Here is a 20472-nt window from a genome sequence, read left to right as displayed (position 1 = left end):
TGACCGTCGAATGGCGCTAGCTGCGCAGCATTTGTGCAGCGCCGCCGTCAGTGTCAGCCAGTTTGCCGTGGCATACGGAGCTCCATCGCAGTCTTTAACACTGGTAGCATGCCGCGACAGCGTGGACGTGAACCGTATGTGCAGTTGACGGACTTTGAGCGAGGGCGTATAGTGGGCATGCGGGAGGCCGGGTGGACGTACCGCCGAATTGCTCATCACGTAGGGCGTGAGGTCTCCACAGTACATCGATGTTGTCGCCAGTGGTCGGCGGAAGGTGCACGTGCCCGTCGACCTGGGACCGGACCGCAGCGACGCACGGATGCACGCCAAGACCGTAGGATCCTACGCAGTGCCGTAGGGGACCGCACCGCCACTTCCCAGCAAATTAGGGACACTGTTGCTCCTGGGGTATCGGCGAGGACCATTCGCAACCGTCTCCATGAAGCTGGGCTACGGTCCCGCACACCGTTAGGCCGTCTTCCGCTCACGCCCCAACATCGTGCAGCCCGCCTCCAGTGGTGTCGCGACAGGCGTGAATGGAGGGACGAATGGAGACGTGTCGTCTTCAGCGATGAGAGTCGCTTCTGCCTTGGTGCCAATGATGGTCGTATGCGTGTTTGGCGCCGTGCAGGTGAGCGCCACAATCAGTACTGCATACGACCGAGGCACAAAGGGCCAACACCCGGCATCATGGTGTGGGGAGCGATCCCCTACACTGGCCGTACACCACTGGTGATCGTCGAGGGGACACTGAATAGTGCACGGTACATCCAAACCGTAATCGAACCCATCGTTCTACCATTCCTAGACCGGCAAGGGAACTTGCTGTTCCAACAGGACAATGCACGTCCGCATGTATCCCGTGCCACCCAACGTGCTCTAGAAGGTGTAAGTCAACTACCCTGGCCATCAAGATCTCCGGATCTGTCCCCCATTGAGCATGTTTGGGACTGGATGAAGCGTCGTCTCACGCGGTCTGCACGTCCAGCACGAACGCTGGTCCAACTGAGGCGCCAGGTGGAAATGGCATGGCAAGCCGTTCCACAGGACTACATCCAGCATCTCTACGATCGTCTCCATGGGAGAATAGCAGCCTGCATTGCTGCGAAAGGTGGATATACACTGTACTAGTGCCGACATTGTGCATGCTCTGTTGCCTGTATCTATGTGCCTGTGGTTCTGTCAGTGTGATCATGTGATGTATCTGACCCCAGGAATGTGTCAATAAAGTTTCCCCTTCCTGGAACAATGAATTCACGGTGTTCTTATTTCAATTTCCAGGAGTGTATTTATTCACCTATGTCTTTGTTTATGTCCGATATAACTATTGATGAAGAAATTGGCCCAATATTTACGGTGTTTTAGAAAGCACATGGACATTAGGCTGTTGGCCTACTTTTGCTTGCTATTCCTTTGATATATGTTTGCTTATTTGTTTACGTATTTAATAATTAGTGATGGAGCATGTTTATGGTATAGTCATGGGAATACTTATTTAATTTCAAGTTATTTAAATGTAAATCCATTATTTCGAATGTGTTTTAATATGTTTGTGACTGTGCATTAACTTGAAGACATGGCCGGACCGCTGTAGCCAATCACAGCATTCGTTAATGGAGAGACTGTAAGGAAGTAGGGGAGGAGCATAGGGTACAGGAGAGAACATGAGAGGCAGTTCAGAACAGTGCGGCGCAAGGGGCGGTCGCACAGGACACAGAGAGAGTCCCGGACAGTACAGCGCGTACGAAGCACCGTCGCGGCAGAGACTTCGAGAGTCTGGAGCAGTTTGCGCGTGGTCGCGGCAGATAGAAATAATTTGGAGTGCCGACTTGTGCACGTGTGAGATTTCCGTGGCTTCTACATTGAGGATGTTGTTGTTGTTGTTGTTGTTGTGGTCTTCAGTCCTGAGACTGGTTTGATGCAGCTCTCCATGCTACTCTATCCTGTGCAAGCTTTTTCATCTCCCAGTACCTACTGCAACCTACATCCTTCTGAATCTGCTTAGTGTATTGATCTCTTGGTCTCCCTCTACGATTTTTACCCTCCACGCTGCCCTCCAATACTAAATTGGTGATCCCTTGATGCCTCAGAACATGTCCCACCAACCGATCCCTTCTTCTGGTCAAGTTGTGCCACAAACTTCTCTTCTCCCCAATCCTATTCAATACTTCCTCATTAGTTATGTGATCTACCCATCTAATCTTCAGCATTCTTCTGTAGCACCACATTTCGAAAGCTTCTATTCTCTTCTTGTCCAAACTATTTATCGTCCATGTTTCACTTCCATACATGGCTACACTCCATACGAATACTTTCAGAAATGACTTCCTGACACTTAAATCAATACTGGATGTTAACAAATTTCTCTTCTTCAGAAACGCTTTCCTTGCCATTGCCAGCCTACATTTTATATCCTCTCTACTTCGACCATCATCAGTTATTTTGCTCCCCAAATAGCAAAACTCCTTTACTACTTTAAGTGCCTCATTTCCTAATCTAATTCACTCAGCATCACCCGACTTAATTAGACTACATTCCATTATCCTTGTTTTGCTTTTGTTGATGTTCATCTTATATCCTCCTTTCAAGACACTGTCCATTCCATTCAACTGCTCTTCCAAGTCCTTTGCTGTCTCTGACAGAATTACAATGTCATCGGCGAACCTCAAAGTTTTTATTTCTTCTCCATGAATTTTAATACCTACTCCGAATTTTTCTTTTGTTTCCTTTACTCTTGCTCAATATACAGATTGAACAACATCGGGGAGAGGCTACAACCCTGTCTTACTCCCTTCCCAACCACTGCCTCCCTTTCATGTCCCTCGACTCTTACAACTGCCATCTGGCTTCTGTACAAATTGTAAATAGCCTTTCGCTCTCTGTATTTTACCCCTACCACCTTTAGAATTTGAAAGAGAGTATTCCAGTCAACATTGTCAAAAGCTTTCTCTAAGTCTACAAATGCTAGAAACGTAGGTTTGCCTTTCCTTAATCTTTCTTCTAAGATAAGTCGTAAGGTCAGTATTGCCTCACGTGTTCCAGTGTTTTTACGGAATCCAAACTGATCTTCCCCGAGGTTGGCTTCTATTAGTTTTTCCATTCGTCTGTAAAGAATTCGTGTTAGTATTTTGCAGCTGTGACTTATTAAGCTGATAGTTCGGTAATTTTCACATCTGTCAACACCTGCTTTCTTTGTGATTGGAATTATTATATTCTTCTTGAAGTCTGAGGGTATTTCGCCTGTTTCATACATCTTGCTCACCAGATGGTAGAGTTTTGTCAGGACTGGCTCTCCCACGGCCGTCAGTAGTTCCAATGGAATATTGTCTACTCCGGGGGCCTTGTTTCGACTCAGGTCTTTCAGTGCTCTGTCAAACTCTTCACGCAGTATCTTATCTCCCATTTCATCTTCATCTACATCCTCTTCCATTTCCATAATTTTGTCCTCAAGTACATCGCCCTTCTATAGACCCTCTATATACTCCTTCCACCTTTCTGCTTTCCCTTCGTTGCTTAGAACTGGGTTTCCATCTGAGCTCTTGATATTCATACTGTGGTGTCACCGCCAGACACCACACTTGCTAGGTGGTAGCTTAAATCGGCCGCGGTCCATGTAGTACATGTCGGACCCGCGTGTCGCCACTGTGATCGCAGACCTAGCGCTACCACCAAGGCAGGTCTCGTGATACGAGAGTGGACTCGCCCCAGTTGTACGCGAACCTAGCTATCGCCCAGTTGTACGCGAACCTAGCTATCGCCCAGTTGTACGAGAACCTAGCTACCGCCCAGTTGTACGAGAACCTAGCCACAGACCAGATGTACGAAGCCTTTCGCTCTCATTAGCCGAGAGACAGAATAGCCATCAGCTAAGTTACTGGCTACGAACTAGCAAGGCGCCATTTGTATCAGTGCCTATAGCTTACGAGTATTCAAGAGAGATGTATTCCAAGAACTAATAAAACGATAAGTAATAAGCATCTACATACTTTCCTTCTTATTCATTTATAAGTTCTCATGTTCCAGACTTCACGCCCGTCTGCTTTAGCCGTTCGTGCCCTATCGGCTACAGCATTGTGTCTAGGCTGTATAGTCTAAACACAACATTTATTGGCGACGAGCAAAAGAGTTTGTATTAATTCGTTTACAACATTGGCGACGATTTAAAGTGTTCTGATTGCTTACATTTAATTGTGTCATGGCTTCGCCACATTCTCCAGATGTACTGTCCGAATTTTATCGCTTGCAGAATCAGCAGACGCAGGCGTTACTGGATGCCCTTGGACAGCTCGTCCAGGGTCAACGTACCATTCAACCCGATGCGGCCGCCGCCGCTTCTTCGCTACCGCTGCCACTAAACGCTGTTGCACCTCCCTTTCGACCATACGTGGCAGCCGATGAGACCTGGCACGAGTGGTCTCGCCAGTTCAACTTCCACCTTGCTGCCTACAGAATTCAAGGTAATGAGCGGCAGCCGTTTTTGCTTTCTTGTGTCGGTGTGTCCACATACCGTGTGATAGTGAAATTGTTTCCCCGACGAGACGTAGCAACTCTGTCATACGAGGAAATTTTGTCTGCATTAGATGCCTATTTCAAAGAAACAGTTAATGTGGTTGCAAAACGGTATACGTTCTTTCGTACAAAACGTACGGCCGGTCAAACTAATAGGGAGTGGGTAGCAACATTGCAAGGACTTACTAGGGACTGTGCCTTTGAATGTGACTGTGGTCTTTCTTATTCAGATACAATGGTGCGTGATGCAATTGCACAGAACGTTTCTGATGTTCGCATACGGGAGCAAATTTTGAAACTAGTTAATCCCTCCCTTCAACAAGTGATAGACATATTGGATAGACAGGACACACTTGACTGTGCTCAGGAATCTTTTGAAACTTCGCCAGCCGTGTGTAACATTAACCGGCCCGCTGGACGCGCTGCGCGGCCCGGTAACGGGGCCTTGCGCACGTCGACACAGCGACCGCCGCGTGCTAAGCCAGGTGTGCCGCGCCAGCCCACAAAAGTAGTGAAATCATGCCCGCGGTGTGCTACTTGACATTCGCGTGAACATTGCCCGTCACGCCAAGCTATTTGCTTTTTCTGCAATAAGAAAGGACATGTTCAAAGTGTTTGCCAGAAAAAGCTCAGATCAGACAATCACAATCATTCCAGGCCCTTTGCTTCGCGCCGGAATCGAACCAAGGACACTCAGGCTCGTGGACCTTCGCCTATGGACATTCATGTCGTTAATTCCACTTCGTCCAGTGACACTTTCTCTAACAGTAACTGTGTTCGTCCCACAAAAACTGTGCGTCGACGTCGCCGGAAATCACGTCAATTAGCAAGTGATTCTGTACCAGTGTCTGTTCCAATTGCACAAAACAGTCGCTCTTGTCGTCAGCAGAACAATAAACTTTTTGTGGACTTAGACTTTGAAGGCAAAGTGATACCATTCCAGCTCGATACCGGAGCTGCTGTTTCATTGCTCAATCACGACACGTACAAACAACTGGGCAAACCTCCGTTGCGTTCCGCAAATGTTCAGCTAACTACATATTCCGGACAGACAATTCCTGTGTTAGGACAGTGCAGCCTTCTTGCAACATACAAGGGACAAACAAAACTTGTGTCATTTTACGTTCTTCGTTCTTCTTCTGCAGTGAATTTGTTTGGTCTAGATTTATTTAAGTTGTTTAACATGTCTATTGTAAATCAGGTGCTATCAGTGAATCAAACTGTGCCTACAGACAGTGTTTCTCGGCTGTGTGACGAATTTGCAGACATTTTTGCACCGGGCTTAGGTTGCGCTAACAACTATGAAGCACATTTAGAACTGAAGGTAAACGCGCAACCGAAATTTTTCAGGGCGCGCAATGTTCCCCACGCATTGCGTGATGAGGTCGCAAGAACGTTACACGTTCTCGAATCACAAGGTGTGAGTGAATGTGCGCAATGCCTCTTTCATTTCAGCTCCGCTTCATCGCTTACGCCGTACAGGTGTTCCGTTTCTCTGGACGACGGAATGCGAACGCGCCTTTCGCCAGTTGAAATCGGCGTTGCTTTCTAATACTTGCCTTACGCCATTCGATCCCCAGAAACCCCTTTTGTTGATGGTCGATGCATCGAATTTCGGGATCGGTGCTGTGCTTGCGCACAAAGTTGGCTCGTATGATCGCCCTATTGCCTTTGCGTCCAAATTGCTCTCGTCTGCGCAAAGAAATTATTCACAGATAGAGAAAGAAGCTTTGGCTCTCGTGTTTGGTGTTACTAAGTTCCATGATTTCTTGTATGGTCGTCACTTTACCATCATCACAGACCACAAACCTTTGACATCGCTTTTTCATCCGACCACGCCTGTACCTCCACGTACAGCGCAGAAATTCATTCGCTGGTCTATTTTCCTCTCGCAGTACCGCTACGATATCTTGTATCGGTCCACTGCTAAGCACGGAAACGCCGATGCGTTGTCCCGTTTGCCTGTTGCTGAGGATAAAGCATTCGATTCATCCGAACTTGCTTGCATGTTCATTGATTCGGAAACCGATGAAGTGGTCGAATCGTTTCCAATTGATTTTCGTCGTGTCGCTACAGCCACAGCTGCTGACCCTGTCCTTGCTACTGTTATACGTTTTGTTGCTACGCAATGGCCTTTGTCAAAGTCTCGGATCGAGGATCCGTTGGTTCGCCGATTTTTTGCTCACAAGGAGAGACTTTTTGTTCGACGTGGTGTTTTGTTGTTGCGTTCTGATAATGATCAGTCCAGAGTCGTGGTCCCACGTTCGTTACAGTCCTCTGTTTTACGGCTTCTTCACCAAGGACATTGGGGTATAGTGCGAACGAAACAACTTGCTCGTCAGCACTGTACTTGGTTCGGAATCGATGCTGCGATTACGAATATGTGTTCTTCGTGCCCGGCGTGTGCCGAACAACAGTCCGCACCGCCGCGGAAAGTCTTTGCGTGGCCAAAAGCCACTTCCCCTTGGCAACGCTTGCACATTGATTTTGCTGGTCCATTCTGGAATGCTCGATGGTTGGTTCTGGTCGACGCCTTCAGTAATTTTCCTTTTGTTGTCCGGATGTCTTCCACGACGTCCTCCGCCACCGTCCAAGCGTTGTCTGCTATCTTTTGCATTGAGGGTCTTCCGCAGACTATTGTTTCCGCCAATGGCCCACAATTCATGTCCGCAGAATTTCAGTCATTCTGCCAGGCCAATGGTATTCAACATCTGACATCCGCGCTGTTTTCGCCTCAGTCCAACGGTGCCGCTGAACGATTGGTCCGGACTTTCAAGTCACAGATGTTGAAATTGAAAGAGTCGCATTCTCGGGAGGACGCATTGTTGCTCTTTTTGTCTTCGTATCGCTCTCAGCCCCGAGATGGTCGCTCGCCGGCTGAGTTGCTCCACGGTCGTCCTCATCGCACCTTGATGTCTTTGCTGCATCCGCCGCATCAGGTTCCTGTGCAGCGGCAGACTCCTGCTTTTGCTCCAGGCGACGTTGTATTTTATCGCAACTATCGAGGTTCACAGCGTTGGCTCGCAGGGCGCATTCTTCGCTGCCTCGGCCGCGCGATGTATTTGCTTTTGGGGGCCTCTGGCGAGGTGCGTCGGCATCTCAATCAGCTGCGCCTCTGTCGTCGCTCGGGTTCTGCCGCTCCCCGTCTGCTTTCAGCGACGGTGCCGTCCGGTCAGCGCCCTGGGGACCCATCTACTGGCTCGCCTCATCCCCAGGTGTTACCGACGATGCCTTCCATTTTGCCCCATGGCGACGCGCCGCCGCCGCCGCAGCAGCAGCAGCAGCCGCCGCCGCCGCCGCTTGTTCTCCCGCCGGCGCCGCCCGCATTTGACGCTTCGTTGCAGCCGCCAAGCGCCTCCCAGGGTCACGCGCCGCCGATCGCTTCCCGTGGCCAGCTGTCCTCCGCCATGGAACTCCCGCCCGCTCCGGACCACATGACGTCATCGCGCGTCGGGTACCCCGACGCAATGGAGATCGACCCTACGGCCCCTCCTGTCTCATTACGGGCGCATACACCGCATGTTGACGTGCACCCTGGACTAGTTTTGCAGGCGTTTCCTAGCTCCCCTCGGACCGTATGGCCGGGTGCGGGTGGCACAGCCTCGCCTGTTGTTAGGCTCCCCACCTCATCGCATACGTCAACATGTGGTCCTCCCCACGGCGGGCGGCAGCCTTATCTCACGACCGTTCGCCGATTTGCGGGGGAGGAATGTGGTGTCACCGCCAGACACCACACTTGCTAGGTGGTAGCTTAAATCGGCCGCGGTCCATGTAGTACATGTCGGACCCGCGTGTCGCCACTGTGATCGCAGACCTAGCGCTACCACCAAGGCAGGTCTCGTGATACGAGAGTGGACTCGCCCCAGTTGTACGCGAACCTAGCTATCGCCCAGTTGTACGCGAACCTAGCTATCGCCCAGTTGTACGAGAACCTAGCTACCGCCCAGTTGTACGAGAACCTAGCTACAGACCAGATGTACGAAGCCTTTCGCTCTCATTAGCCGAGAGACAGAATAGCCATCAGCTAAGTTACTGGCTACGAACTAGCAAGGCGCCATTTGTATCAGTGCCTATAGCTTACGAGTATTCAAGAGAGATGTATTCCAAGAACTAATAAAAAGATAAGTAATAAGCATCTACACACTTTCCTTCTTATTCATTTATAAGTTCTCATGTTCCAGACTTCACGCCCGTCTGCTTTAGCCATGCGTGCCCTATCGGCTACAGCATTGTGTCTAGGCTGTATAGTCTAAACACAACACATACAAGTCGTTCTCTTATCTCCAAAGGTCTCTTTAATTTTCCTGTAGGCGGTATCTATCTTACCCCTAGTGAGATAGGCCTCTACATCCTTACATTTGTCCTCTAGCCATCCCTGCTTAGCCATTTTGCACTTCCTGTCAATCTCATTTTTGAGACGTTTGTATTCCTTTTTGCCTGTTTCACTTACTTCATTTTTATATTTTCTCCTTTCATCAATTAAATTCAATATTTCTTCTGTTACCCAAGGATTTCTACTAGCCCTCGTCTTTTTACCTACTTGATCCTCTGCTGCCTTCACTACTTCATCCCTCAAAGCTACCCATTCTTCTTCTACTGTATTTATTTCCCCCATTCCTGTCGATTGCTCCCTTATGCTCTCCCTGTATCTCTGTACAACCTCTGGTTCTTTTAGTTTATCCAGGTCCCATCTCATTAAATTCCCACCTTTTTGCAGTTTCTTCAGTTTTAATCTACAGGTCATAACCAATAGATTGTGGTCAGAGTCCACATCTGCCCCTGGAAATGTCTTACAATTTAAAACCTGGTTGCTAAATCTCTGTCTTACCATTATATAATCTATCTGATACCTTTTAGTATCTCCAGGGTTCTTCCATGTATACAACCTTCTTTCCTGATTCTTAAACCAAGTGTTAGTTATGATTATGTTGTGCTCTGTGCAAAATTCGACCAGGCGGCTTCCTCTTTCATTTCTGTCCCCCAATCCATATTCACCTACTATGTTTCCTTCTCTCCCTTTTCCTACACTCGAATTCCAGTCACCCATGACTATTAAATTTTCGTCTCCCTTCACAATCTGAATAATTTCTTTTATTTCATCATACATTTCTTCAATTTCTTCGTCATCTGCAGAGCTAGTTGGCATATAAACTTGCACTACTGTAGTAGGCGTGGGCTTCGTATCTATCTTGGCCACAATAATGCGTTCACTATGCTGTTTGTTGTAGCTTACCCGCATTCCTATTTTCCTATTCATTATTAAACCTACTCCTGCATTGCCCCTATTTGATTTTGTGTTTATAACCCTGTAGTCACCTGACCAGAAGTCTTGTTCCTCCTGCCACCGAACTTCACTAATTCCCACTATATCTAACTTCAACCTATCCATTTCCCTTTTTAAATTTTCTAACCTACCTGCCCGATTAAGGGATCTGACATTCCACGCTCCGATCCGTAGAACGCCAGTTTTCTTTCTCCTGATAACGACATCCTCTTGAGTAGTCCCCGCCCGGAGATCCGAATGGGGGACTATTTTACCTCCGGAATATTTTACCCAAGAGGACGCCATCATCATGTAATCATACAGTAAAGCTGCATGCCCTCGGGAAAAATTACGGCTGTAGTTTCCCCTTGCTTTCAGCCGTTCGCAGTACCAGCACAGCAAGGCCGTTTTGGTTATTGTTACAAGGCCAGATCAGTCAATCATCCAGACTGTTGCCCTTGCAACTACTGAAAAGGCTGCTGCCCCTCTTCAGGAACCACACGTTTGTCTTGCCTCTCAACAGATACCCCTCCGTTGTGGTTGCACCTACGGTACGGCTATCTGTATCGCTGAGGCACGCAAGCCTCCCCACCAACGGCAAGGTCCATGGTTCATGGGGGGGAGTGAGGATGTAGTGTGTATATTTACCAAGCAGCTCGTTAGAATGAATTTACAATGAAATGAACACCCGTAGCTGCTTACAAGCGTTGACATACGTCAACGGGGATAGATGAAAATGTGTTCCCCGACCGGGACTCGAAACCGGGATCTCCTGCTTACATGGCAGACGCTCTATCCATCTGAGCCACCGATGACACAGAGAATAGCGCGACTGCAGGGATTTATCGTTGGCACGCCTCCCGCGAAACCCACATTCTCAACGTATTGTCCATCACTACATTCGTAGTGCCCCCGCCCATTATACTCATATATATAGTTAAGGCTCACCGGCCACTTGACCATCTTCTTCTTCTGTGCGAATGCACAAACAGTGCCCGAACTCGTACGGGAATCGACAATGCGCCGCGAGTAGTGAGTATAATGGACGGGGGCACTACGAATGTAGTGCGGGACAATACGTTGAGAATGTGGGTTTCGCGGGAGGCGTGCCAGAGATAAATCCCTGCAGTCGCGCTATTCTCTGTGTCCTCGGTGGCTCAGATGGATAGAGCGTCTGCCATGTAAGCAGGAGATCCCAGGTTGAGTCCCGGTCGGGGCACACATTTTCATCTGTCCCCGTTGACGTATGTCAACGCCTGTAAGCAGCTAAGGGTGTTCATTTCATTGTAAGATGTAGTGCGTGTTTAGAAGTGAATATCTCGCGAGCTATGTTGTTCATAACTGATTACGTGCAGTAGGAATCTATTGCTGCCCCATTATCCAACTTATATTTTATTTAATTGCTGGACCATTGGCAACAATAAGTGTTTGCTGAAATATACCTCATTCTCAGAGGGACTTCTACTATCATATCATTTAAAGTCGTTAAGATAGTACTCAAAAATTTTATTTAATTGCAATCTTTCACTTATAAATTTATATTTTACATCCTCGATTGCCGAGTGATGGGAATCTATGACCATTCGATTCATGTGTATATTCATATTGTATACTATATACTCAGTAGTATTTCTCTAGTAATGCGGCAACTATGTATCCCAGCCCCTAGACAACGAAACCTTCCAGAACTTTTAATATTTCAACTCTGAGTCTGGAGGGTACGTAGTTGAGGGACACCTCACCACACCACCATCCATTCTTTTAATTTGAATGCCCGCACACTGAAGCTGTACAGTATCAAAATTATCAAGTGTAATTGTACAAAAAATTAGTCTTAAAACACTGACAGTCATATCTTACGTGAAACAGACAGACATCGCAGGAGAAACAAGGCGAGCAATTACTGGAGGAGTCCCTCAGCAGTCATGTTATATCGAACATAGCACATTTCTAACGCATGGGTAACGTAACACTTTTGCATCAGTGGTAAGGTGAAGAAACAGAACATCGTTACCAACATCTTCATCTAAACGTAAACAAAGACAGAGAAACATTAATACTGAAAGTTATAGTGAAAACAGTCTTAACGTAAAAGTGGAACCACATATCAGTGAAACCAGGTATGTTTACAACAACAAATATGTACAACTAGTTCAGGCTGCAAAACAAATTAATTAATATAATCAATAGTGTTAATTTAAAGTACAGCATCGTATTTTAGTGCTACTTCACTTGCAGCAGCATCCTCAGTGCAATAATACACGTCAGACTGGATCCAAATTTAGAAACAGCTAGCCTTTTCTTTTTCATTAAATGATATTTTTTGGAAGTGGTTGCATCTCACGCATTAAATTAAAATAAACAGTGGTATGTAATTGTGGACATCGTTACAAGATGATCAGTTATGTACACTCAGGTAATGCAATAACAAACTTTATATGTAATTGTCTAGTGGCAACCCTAAAATCATCTATACCTAAAATTGTAGGGACTATTCCTAAAAGTCCAAAGACAATCATGAGGTAAGTAAGTACAGATTACCATGGATGCATGTAAAAGAAATGACACATAATCTTAGGAGGCTTGTAATCCATATACAAGAAATAAATCTTATAGTAACAAACATTAAGGTCAAAACAATGCTTTGTTCGATGTAGTACAAATAATGTGCCAATAACCACTTTGGCATCAGGATACACATCATCTTTATTAACTGTGCTGGATATACAGAACAATAGATTATGGTATACAGTTGACATCCGTTGCTTAGTTGTCAAAAACAGCATACAATCATATAACATTTCATTGAAAAGTTGTGGACATTAAAACAATCCACGTCTAAAACTATCTAATAATGATACTTCACGAATTTCAAAACAAAAGGGTAACAGAGATTAACTCAGATTATATATAACCGATATTGGCCATAGGTATCACTGAAATAATCGGGAATTTTAAAAGTCACAAGTCTCTTAACCGTAGCGAACCGATAACAAACCTACAAAAATGAACACCATCAGTGTATATGTAAAGAGGATTGACCATCGGTATCGTTGATGGATACTGCCGTATAACCATAACTACTCAAGCAGGTTATGTATAATCTTTGAATAACATAGCAGGGCAATATGCTCTGATGTCAAATATGTGATAGCCTCAGTTCGTCGTGTAATACATTCTGAATTCATTTCTTTCGTTCTTTTGTACATGAGTAAGGTAGTCTAGTACAGTCCAAAAGCGCAAGGCGGATTATTAACAGGGGGGATTCAGTGGCATCAGAGAAAGCCATGTTAGGGTTTTTACTTGGGGAGGGTCAGCAAAAGTTGCATTACCTGAAACTGCCTAGTAGTGTGAACTATCGACACTTGCGAAATAGGGCCGATTGTTGCACAAAGTAGCTGAATCCCAGAAACATGGCACATATTCCATTCTGTAAAACAAAGGCTAGACTAACCCGAAGAAAATAGGAAAGAAATGAGTGATAGAAGTAGGAAAGCAGAAGCTGACAGGAAAGAGAGACACGGAAGCACAGTTGAGAGATAGAAAAGGTGAAGCAAATATAAAGGAAGCACATGGGAGAGGTGGGAATGTGAAGGCAGACATGAAAAAGGCCGACGGAGGTAGGAAATATATGTGAAAAGACGGTAGACCCAAACAAAAATCTCGCTTACTTATTGAAACCAGTGGATGAACAGCTAGGCAAAGTAACAGAAACAGTGAAAAGAATATAACCAGACATTCAGCCTGAGTCGGATTTGAAGAAATGAGGAAACAAATATCTCATTTTTCAGAGGATAAAGACTGCAGAGAAAATTAACTTCTCGCTATCTCTAAAAGCGCAGGCGCTTGAAGAGTGACCTGGACCTGTAACCACATAACCAGTTCAACTCACAGAATATGAAGAGTTTGCTTCACTCAACAAGGATCTTGAGTTGTTGAGGAGGAGGTGGTGTGACCACAGGTTGTGGCACCATACATAGCCCTAGCAGGGAGCAGGCAGGTGGCCAATAACGAAGGGGACAGTTGTGAACGTTTACAGACCAGGGGCGTGCATGTGCCACTGCAAAACAGGCACAGCGCAAAGAGTTACGCTTGGCATCAGGTTCTGCGTGAATCAACATCCATCTTTGATTACAAGCATTTCTTCTCACAGAGAAGCAGAGACTTGCACATCGAAACGTGAATTGGGCAGTTTAAAGACAGAGAACTTGTGACAAAAATCGGAGGAGGCATGAGCCCACAAGAAGCCACAAGAGCAGAGACCACCGGCAGAAACTCGGTTTCAAACATATTCGATGTATTTTTATGTTGTTGTGAAATGGAGTCAGCACCTTAACCGTCCGTATAGTAGTCGTGCACTCACTCGCTTACACTTTAACCAGTGCCAACAGAACACAAGAAAATGTGACCTGTGAAGCCACTCTTATATGGCCATAAGCCATGATTTAAAATATTTTTGTATAATTTTGAATTATTTAAGAATACCCATTTCAAAATAATGAGAGTATAGTAAGAACGTCTAGAAATAAGATGTTATAGTTATCTCAACTTTTGTTTTGTATAAGTCTACAGATAGTCGAGACAATAGTGTCTCGTTCTCATTTTGATTTTGTCTCAGCTCGTCTTACCTCACGTTGTCTGCATTGTATTAACTCGTGTGAGCGCTTATAACTTTTAATTGAGGAAATATATAAAGTGAAACTGTTCAAAAATTTAATTTCAGAAGTACCTTTCACCTTATCTGAAAATAATTATCTTCCTGAAAGGAAAACGATTTAGCATTGAAAATCACTGATGATTAAATTTTTAAGCAAATTTAGAAAAATGAGATAAGGAGTTTCAGTGGACAGGAATTAATTCTAAAGCGAACCTTTGACAACTTTAGTTATTTTCGATCGCTCCATTAGGCAGCACAGCGATCGTTATTTTTTCATAAAATCGAACTTAAGTTAACATACATAGGAATAGGATCTTTTACTGCAAGCATTTATAATAACTCACAAAATTAACTTTTGATGTGGATTTAACTTACTTAATTTGGACTGGACTGACTTAATGATTATCATCTTTATCCATCGAATAATCGATCACAATCAAAGGGGAAAGCTACTACGAAGTATTCAGTTACACTACGAACCCTGTTCACGACAAATTTTAGAGACAGCAGATTGTGGTGTCTTCTCGCGAAGAAAATTAACTATCACCACGGCCTGAGATCAGAAAGAAACAAATATTAACGACGACTAATGACTACCAACTACTCAAGAAATGTCAAGATTATGCGAGCCGTAACATCTAGAGATATTAAAGTTAAAACTAAGTGATCTAGATGAGTACATGCGGTTGTTAAAATAGAAATGTATCACTGTAGGAACTCGTGGGAGATAGAGCTCATGAACAGTAGTATTTGGCGATAGAAAAGACCCAGACATTACGACACGAGACTCTTTCCAGGAAATGGTACTCCAGGACAGCAGAAAGGAGCAAGAGAGTGGAGAAGTTGAATTATGGAATCCAGCTCTCGACTGCAGTTATCAAGCATGACAAATGATTGAGTAGAAAACATGATAAGGTCAGAGATGACCTGTTGGCTGAAATGGAAACACTGAAGTAGCACTGTGTCGTTTCATAGATATTAAATTTGGTAAAACTCTTGTTTCTATTTAGCAGTAAGCCTTTAAGTAATCCTTATATAACACTTCTGGTTGCTGCAATTTGTGTGTACCTTTGATGAAAAATCAGGGGTAGAAAGTTCCGTAAGGAGTCGGAATTAGGCGTATCTCACAAAAGATATTTTCTTATCGACCATTAACATCAATATGTTCACGTTTACCAGTCTCAAAACCTCATGGCGCAATGATCCTAAGTGGCATAATCATAGTGCCTCTTTTGAAAATGTTTTAGATAGTAAAATGTAGCTACAGTCGGCGAGAAGTCAGCTAATCCTAGCCATACATACGATTTCTACTGTTACGGAAGAGTCAAAAATATAGTTTAACAAAATCGTTCTTCTAAAATCTTATTTCTCTCCCCGTAGGGCCTTATATTTTCTTTGACTTTCCGTGCACGTTGTGGATAACGATGTTTCTTGTGAGATGATCTATATTTCTTTTCTAAAACTTTATTTTCCACCAATTGCTTTAATCTCTAATGTGTGTAGCAAATCATGCTGTTAAATGAGAGGTGACTTTTGTGTGTGGCAGGAGGATTTAGGGATGTTGTCTTCTGCGTATTCAATGAAAGTACTTCAGATACTATGAGATTTCTTTTTTTTTTTTTTTTTTTTTTTTTTTTTTTTTTTTTTTTTTTTTTTTTTTTTTTTTTTTTTTCTTTCTGTGAACTGCACCTTGAAGTGTTAGCTTAGTATTTTTGAGTATTTGTCAAACATCAGCTTTTGTCAACAGAGCACTGAACGATGCTGACCACGGGAATTGTCGTCCTCTGTGTCATTTTCCTATGTTCATCAGTCCATATTACTGGACCATGTCGTCTAATTTTGATAACGCGACCCTCTCTGAACTGACTGCGGATTTGTGCACATCTCACTTGAAACGTCACGTGGACAGAGTTGAGGTAGAGCTCTGGTAGCTTGAAGGCACACGAAACAGGGAATACCTCCAAGTTTGAGACCAGCGTTAGGGTAATATACATGGTACCATAAGTTGGCCTCGTTATCACCTTACAAAGTATTTTAGTATGTAATGGCAATCGGTAATCGTTAAATATACATGTACAGTAAGATACTAAAAAAGTATCATAGGTAGTAGAATCAGACTACAAAACTGATCAGTTATTTACACATATTGCTCCCGCTGCAGAAAATTAGGAGTCATTTCCGGTTTTTAAAGTATAACAGGTAACGTAAGTATCCGTGGATCAATCACTGATTCAAGTGATCAAAATTTGCACAGAAATACAAAGAACTTCAAACAAATGACATACAACAACCTGCTCGGATGTGAATTACACAGAGTGTAGCTAATTTCCATAATTTCATTTTATAACTCTATATAGAATGAATCGTGGATTAAATGTGATTCAGATCATAGCTACTTTTTAGAAATTTGGTTCGATACAATGTTAAGTAGACTCGACGTATTCATGGCTCGATTGGCAGCAATGGTCCAAAGAATATGTTGACGTTATAAAAAAACAACCATCCTTCATGGATGGATTAGGAATTCTCTTAGAAAAAAGTGAAGTTACGTAAACTCGAAGTCAGCTATAAACCTTCTGTTGTGGTTGACGGATAAAATGTCCAAATGTGGTGAATTTATATAAAAGCAACGTCGACTCAAGATCTTCTCATGTTGATTGGTACTGAAATCTCCATAGAAAATAAATGTACACAATACCAAAGTAGACTCATGCTCGCCTGGCCTAGTGGCCTACAAAAATTCGTTAAGTGGTATAAACTAAATGTAGATACTTGTTTTATACGTTCTGTACAACAGCAGGAAAACGCTTTAGGTGAATGCGTCGAGGGCACAGGCGCATATCGGAGGACTCTTAAGTGTTGCCAAATGTTCGCTCACTACTCCACAGGACTCCTGAAACTAAGTGATATCGCTGCATCAGCGCTTAAAGAAGGCACCTTAATGCAAAGCTGCTAATGTTTTGTTTTTAACTGAAACCTCTCACAATAAACACATTCTTTTTCTATAAGAACTTTGATCATATTCATCTGCGCTAGGGACTTGTTTTTTATATACACTTACTGAAATTTAGTACTATACAGTCTGACTGCTCGTTCAGCGGTGATTAGCGTTCGAAACATTTAACTTAAATAAACAATGCTGCTTGACAGACAAGAAAAGTCTCTTAAACTCACATTCATATTAAAGTGACGCCACGCACTCTCCTGGAGTGTCCATATGTGGACTACACGCACATTTTAATTGCCCTCTCAGAAAGTTTTAAAGAATAAACACGCCGTGTCAACAATCAGGTTAATAGCTGAGTCGGAGACCATCAGGTACCGCGCGCGGGAAGACGGCTCGTGAATACTCAAAGCTCGTCAAAGCGTGTTTCGTGTGTGATAGTGTTTCTGAAAAGTGCACTGTATGCAGGAACACAGGTACAAGGATTGACAGTACATCAGCACCCGATCAAGACTATGAGGAGACGAATAATCACAACTACTGTATGCATTCTTCTGTTTCACGTTTATTGATCCCATACGTTAGCCTGTTTATTCACCTCACAAAAGGTCTATGCACAATTGCTAGTCACATGACTATCTATAAATAAGGTGTGCATCAGAGCTGTACGTAATGTTTGCATTTTAGTTCCAGGATGGTACCTTGTTCTTCCCAAGACACTCAGACTTAAAATCATACTCTAGTCAATAACAATTAGTCATTTGAGAAGTAAGTAATGATCCTCAGTTAAACAGGGTAGGTAAGAAGCGGTTGTACTTTCCAGGTATAGAATATACCAGTCAGACAGTTGCAAATGGCCCATGGTCTAAGAAATAAGAGAATATGGATTAAAGGTTGGGACACCCAATCTCATAAACTCGTACATTAACGGCGCGTGGTAGCTCCACGGTCTGAGGTGGCTCGCCACGGTGGGCGCGTTCGCCCCGTCGCAGGTTCTAGTCCTCCTTCGGGCATTGGTGTGTGTGTTGTCCTTAGAATAAGCTACTTTAAGTTAGATTCAGTAGTGTGTCAGCCTAGGGACCGATAACCTCAGCAGTTTGGTCCCATAGGAACTTACCACAAATTTCCAATTTCCTCGTACATTAAAGAAAAAAAGCGAAATGGCCACAGCCAGGAAAACAAAAAGACTCACGAACGTGAATATCAAGACGCCAGTACGACAGAAGCTAAAATTACACAACGCTTTTTTAAACATTTACACAATAACTCATGTTCAGGACATTGCGAAAAAATACATACATACAAAGCTATAATATAAATACAGTCGAAACAAAGGTGACATAAAATACATCTGACTTAGCCCAAAAATCACAGAACTTAAATTTGGTTCATTGATTAAGCAATAAATATTACTTCAGCTGAAGTGTTTAGTTCATCAGTCTTAAATTTACTATATACTGTCTGATTACGGAGATCTGAATCTCAGAAAATAGTAGAATAGCGACCAACGCTAAGGCCATGTGTGCTACAAGACAATGTAATGACTGGTTGTGAATGTCCTTGTGGGACGTGTTTCAACAACAAGAATTCGTCCTGTTTTAGGTAGTTCCAGTAAAAATTTCACTAACTAATGGCATAATTAAAGGGAGTATCCGCATTCTCAGTCACTAACTTTCAGATTAACACTTACATTGCACAGAAGAACATAATAGACACATTAAAAAAAAATAACTATTAGGTCGCATTCACTCACTTTCATTACTAAAATTCGTAGAGCAGGTGGCACTAAGTAGCGTGTAGAGGAAACACTCATCAAAACATAAATTAGAATTCTAGTTTACCATAGATTATCGTAAATTCTGACATCATTAACGGCTTTGCACAAGCCTCAATTACATTCAGTACATTTCACCAAAAATCTCTCTCTGTCAAGAATTATTTGACAAGATTATAAGCGCCCTTCCATACTCACATTGCCATAAACACATACAAACACAGCATAAAATACTTAGCACAAAAAAGTACAGACGTAACTACATGCAATAATAAAACAAATCTCTGTAAACTGTGTTAGATATCTGTGGTGATACAGCCGTTTGACTTTACACTAATTCGATAAACTAAGAGGGAACTTCCATCACGTGGAATGTTCATAATATCCTACACACCAGTATACAATAACTGCCACCCCTATTTCAGTTTTTTTGTTTTTGATTTTTAGAGAAACAGATGGCTTAGGATGGGAGCTAGGAAGCATAACCTCGTCTAGGTCAAACGACTGCGTTCAGCGTATCTTTTTATCTACGTTTTCTTTCTTGTCTCAGCGCTGGTATTCAAAGACACAAGCGCTTGCCGTTTTTCTTCCCACGAAATGTCACGTCTCGGGGTGAGGGGAGGTGGAGCCATCCAATCATCTCTCTTTACGTTGTTAAACATAATCTCGTTTGTTGTGTGCCCTGTGCAAAGATGTGGAAGATCATTCACGATGTCCTCAAAGAGGATGACAAAGTCAACCCACTCTGTATGTTTATGCGGACAGGTGTTCAAATAAAACGGATGAATTCCTTATAAATTATTTCTACACAATTACTTTTCAGACGGAAACGTGAAATCAAAATCTGTTTCACGTTATGCATTACCGGGAAATATTGCATCCAGCTTTCCGAAGTGAGGGAAGTAGTCATTCTTCAACCTCTTGATTAATGGTTCGGCGTGTGTGGATTTTGTGGTATATAATCGTACATGTTTTGAAAATAGATCATGTACCGCAGCCAGATATTTAACACCTCCCTTGCCTTGAGGATATGGCCCACCTATTTCAATGGAAGCGAATCGGATGCAAAGCAGTTTTACTAGGCAATTTCATGGGTTTAGTTTTCTGACAGACAACGCATGCTCGCAACAAACTATGCATGCGCCTATGCAGATTCGTCAAGTAACAATAGGTAGCAATTTTCCGTTTACATTTTTAAATTCCACGATGTCCCCGGGCCAGGTGCGTATACAAGATCAGGTAGACACACACACCATAACTCATTTTCAGTATTTCTCTGATGGAACAATTTATCATTACGCGATAGTCGCTCAGATTCTGATTTG

This window comes from Schistocerca americana, chromosome 1, assembly GCF_021461395.2.
Source record: "Schistocerca americana isolate TAMUIC-IGC-003095 chromosome 1, iqSchAmer2.1, whole genome shotgun sequence".
Taxonomy (NCBI): domain Eukaryota; kingdom Metazoa; phylum Arthropoda; class Insecta; order Orthoptera; family Acrididae; genus Schistocerca; species Schistocerca americana.
Note: the sequence above shows the minus strand (reverse complement) of the source record.